We start from the raw sequence: 4,858 nt of genomic DNA, 5'->3' as shown, positions 1-4,858 counted from the left end.
GACTACCTCTGTGAAGCCCAGAGGCTGATTGAGTTGCCAGAATTTCAACAAAGATGCTGAGTAGAAGCCACAACGATGTCTCATGGAACATGACATGATCCTGCACGTGACATTGTGTAATTTGCAAACGAAATCATTTGAGTTCATTTGTGCCATGATATCAAAATGTCCATGATGTCATTTACCTCCCCAATTTCATATCTTTGATATTTAGAAACGTTTGGTTGGGGGTAGAAGGATCTCTAGATGCTCCACATTAATGTCTGTCCTCAGGAACAAATTTCCAGATGTTCTCACGTAGAAGGCGAAATGCTCAAACTTCATGTTGTATAAAATTATTAGGAAAGGAGGATGAATATAATCATAATGCCTCAATTAAAGAACTGAAAAACCGTTTGAGTCTTTGTGTTTATGACTTCTTGGCCTACTACAAGTATATTTTTAATTGTTTTTCTTTTAGCTGATGCTGTTTAGTAATTTATTTGACAAAAATTGTGACAGGAAAAGAGTGGATGTACTCATGGAGATGGAGAGACTGGGACCAGAGCGGCCTTCAGTCTCCACTTTTAGACACTCTCAGCTCTCCTTGTGTAATTTCAACATAAGGGGAATGGGAATGCTAGAAGGTGGGTTTTACTTCCATATTGTTCTTCTACATTTTATACAATAATTCCTAATTCTGTCCCCTCCCCAAGGGTTGGTTGTGTTGAGTAAAATCATGTGATAGTACCCTAGAATTCGCTCTTTTTCTTCTTTTCTCCTGAGACAGGGTCTTTTTCTAAACATCATCTTTGCCTCTAATACTGTCATAACGTGCTTTTAGCTAACGCTAGCTGAAAAAAAAACAACGAATCAGGATTGGAACCAGTTGGAACTTAGATGGGAGACCACCAGAAAATCCTCAAGCTGTACACTGGACTGCAAAGTCAAGAAAACTCCCCAGAAAAAATCCAAGAAAACAACGTTGGTGTTCTCCATGGTCTCCAGGAACCAAGCCAAGGAGGACCATTATTCCTGATGCAACTTGTTCCAGAGTGACGAGAGGTATATTATATTAAAGAAAAGTTCTGTGATTTGGGCCAAAGAAGACATATTTCTTAAGCAAATAATAACTGCTGCAAAGAGGAAACATCAGATCAGGATGGCAGGTGTGAAGGGATTTGTGGGGTTCTTGCACACATTGCTTAGTGTCTGATGTTCAGCATACACAACTTAGAGTTGATTGTGATTGACGTGCCCCCTAAGCCTGGGTAATCCATCCTTCAATCTTCTCACCCTGCCTTTTTCCACCATCAAAATCCATTCCCTCAAGGGCTTCAGATATGTTTCAGCCACGGGGCAACCAGGATATCAGCTTAATCGGAAAACTGTCACAGGAAACGGATTAAGCCGGTTGTCCCTCAGAATGATAGTGCTGTAATGCTGAGTGCAGGAGGCTGGTTAGTGGTTGCAAAAACCCAGGGGTCTGGTTGCACCTTGTCCATCTAATAAAGTTTATTAAAAGGCAGAAGCTTTCCCCAGTTGCAGCTTCCTTCATCGGGTGCAGAGAGGGACACCAGAAGGATGATTTTTTTTGGCACCAGAGACTAACATGACTCACCGCCTACAATGATTAGTGGCTGGAAATGCAATACTAATAATCAGGGGTATCTGGACGCATGCAAATTCAGAGCGGGGTTCAACTACACGGCTTTAGCTCCCATCTTGATTCCCCCCATGGACCCCCCGCTAATAACAACTCTGGACATTTTGCTGGATTCTGGCTGTGCCTTCATTCCCCTCCCGTTGGCGCATCATGCCACCTACAGGGTGAAATCCCAACAGAGAAAAGCAGTAAAAGGATGGAAAGAAAAGAGGTGAGAACAAAGAACCATTTCCACTTTTTGTGACAACGGCTGTACTTCTGCTGGAAGTACAGACCCTGGCCTGATTCTAACCCTCTTTTCCAACCTTCTGCATGTAGAAGACCAAAAGGAGGACTGAGGTGGGCTCCTCCCACCATACCACAATCAACCTTCGCTGGGACTTGTCCCTTTGCTTTTCTATCAAAAGTCTTACTTAATCCTAGAAGAGAATCACAGAACTTAAGGGTTGGAAGCAAAGTAGTCCCCAAAGTTAATATGGATTGATAGGTTGGGTTGAAAGACTTCCAGGAAAGGAAGGAGAGCAGCAAGCTGGGGTTATGTGGGCCATAAGGAAGAATAATTGCTTTGGTGTGACTTCACCTTGCGTGCCAGTCGAGTCCTTTTCTGGACCAGGAAGCCATGCTGAGGGTCACTCATACCTTAGTCACCACCAGAGTGGATTACCACAGTGCACTCTGCCCGGGGCTGCCCTTGAAGGACATCTGGAAGCTGCAGCTGGGACAGAATGCAGTGGCATGGCCAGTTATGAATGCTCCTCGGTGTGCGCCATGTTACACCTTTGGTTCCCCAGCTGCTGCAGGTGTTGCTGCGTTTCATATTACATTTTATTTTGTTTTTAGAGGTTGCAAGCTGCCCAGGGTCTGTATTTATTTATTTCTTGGATTCGTGAAGGCCCTCCAACTCCAAGAAGACTCTGTGAGATGGGCAGCCGTATGAATTGAAGAAAATAAATTAAATAATTTTACTCCCGTAAGAGCAGAGCATCAGGAGCGATGAAGTGAGAAGTGGAAATTCTGAGCATGGAGAAAAAGAGGAATTTTATGCATTCAATCTCTCACTTTATTTCTGCCAAATGCAAAATCCACACTCATGTATAAATATATTAGGTATGTTATAAAATATACCACATAAATATTAATGTCTTTTAAGATAAACATTAAAGGTCAATATACATAGGCATTCTAGTATTTTCTTCCCACAGCCCAGTGGATGGTGGTGATGACCCCTACAATTCATGCACTCCACTTTGAAGACGCTGCTTTATTTACACCCCACCCCACTGAAACTTTTATGCCCAATGCTTTAGATTCAGATTGAAAGTTCCACCATTTTTAAATGAATATTTTTGTATTCAGCAATTTTGGCAATCCAAATTCTCTTTGCAGTTGCTAAAAAACTAAATAGCATCTCTATAATTTCAGTTGATTGCAATTATTAATTCCTTTTCCAACATGAGTTCTTAAAAAAAAAGCCCAACATTTTCCCTGTCCTGTTAAATTTATCTCAAAGAGTTGATTTACTGGGATCAAATTTAATGTTCATCTCAATGTCTTCCAAATGAGTCTTACCAGAAAAAATGTCAATTAAAATTAGAGCCAAGCACTTTTCAGGACTTCAAAAGAGTCAAATAACTGCTGCCTAGTTCTCCACATAATGTCAGAATTAATACAAACAAGAGATGTAGACCCAGTGATATAATTAAAAATTTGGGAGTTTAAACCCCCCTCCTCATATGAAAGTCTCTGATTAGCCTAACCAAACCTTGGAGTCTGCCCATCCCATAAAAATTCATGACTTATCAATCTTTGTAAAATATCTGAGCAAAATTAACATAAGAATTCTTTTTAAAATATTAATTAATCTAGGAGCAATTGTCATTTTGATTACTATACGTTCATTCATTCCTATAAACTCATTGGTAGTTTTAAGGATCTATTTATAAGGATATTAAACTCTGCTATGTAATTTAAAATAGTTAAATCTATTGTTGATGGTATCTTCCTGGAGATACCTCTTCGACTCATCTGTGTATTTGCTGTCCTAATTTTCATTTAATCATTCCGTGTTTATAGGAATCTGCAGGTCGGCCATGATGTCATCACACAAATGTGTCAGACATCCTGATGCAATCACCAAATGTCTTTTGCATGATAATGTCATTGGGTGTGCAGTCCTTTTGATATCACAGTGCCTTGGAATGAATCCCTATGTTGGATGCATAGACATGTTTACTATGGTCACTATTTATTAATTTATTTATTTAAATTATGGCTGCCCGTCTCACCACAGTGACTCCATGCAGCATACAAAGATTAAAAACCCAGCAATTAAAACAACAACCCATGACACCCAACGTAAATGATACCTTCTAATCATAAAAACACATCAACGACATAGCTTGCTTAACCTTTCATTTAAAGGAACAAATGGATTGAGTTAGTTATATGCCCTTAAGTTGGGTTTGGCTTCTGGTGACCATCTTAGTCTTCTTCTTCCAAATGCTGCCTGTTATTGTCCTCCTTCTTCTCCTTGTCTTCTCCTCTTCTTCCTGTTACTTGCACACAGTCTACCAGATACTTCTGACTATCAGATGCTTCCCAAGGATCTAGTGTATCTAAAGACACTTTCAGAATAAACCCATTTTAATGCAATTGTTTGCAGTTGATGAGCTGAAATTCTGTCCGTTCCTACTATGTGCTTCTCCAGATCTTTGGGGATGGCACCAAGCCCACTGACTACTCTTGGCACCACTACCACTTTCTTTTTCCACATTTTCTCTATTTGAAAGTCTTTGTATTTTCCTATTTTTTCTTGTTCTTTCTCACTGACCCTTCTACTTCTAGCTACTGCAGTGTCAATTGTCATACTTCTTTCTTGGTAACCACAGCCATGTCTGGCTTATTTTGGGTGAAATATTTATCAGTTTGTATTTGGAAGTCCTATAAGATCTTAAGCTTTTCATTCTCGGCCACCTTTTCAATGTTGTGGTTCCACCCATTCTTTGTTGCTGGTGAGTTGTAATTCATTTTCAGCTGCGTTTTCCACAAGCTCATTGTCTTTGAAACAAATTTCTTGACATTATCACTTGCTTTTGGAAAGACCTCCTAGGGGCCCATTACACTTCCGGGGACTCCCTGGCCGTGCTAGTTTCGTGGTACCCGTGAAGATTCTGGCTTTCTTCCAGGATCATTTCCAGATTTCTCAGTACGGCC

This window comes from Python bivittatus, unplaced genomic scaffold (genome assembly GCF_059951505.1).
Source record: "Python bivittatus isolate LINGU-HERP-01145 unplaced genomic scaffold, Pbiv_v1 ctg000010_np1212, whole genome shotgun sequence".
Lineage (NCBI taxonomy): Eukaryota > Metazoa > Chordata > Lepidosauria > Squamata > Pythonidae > Python > Python bivittatus.
Note: the sequence above shows the minus strand (reverse complement) of the source record.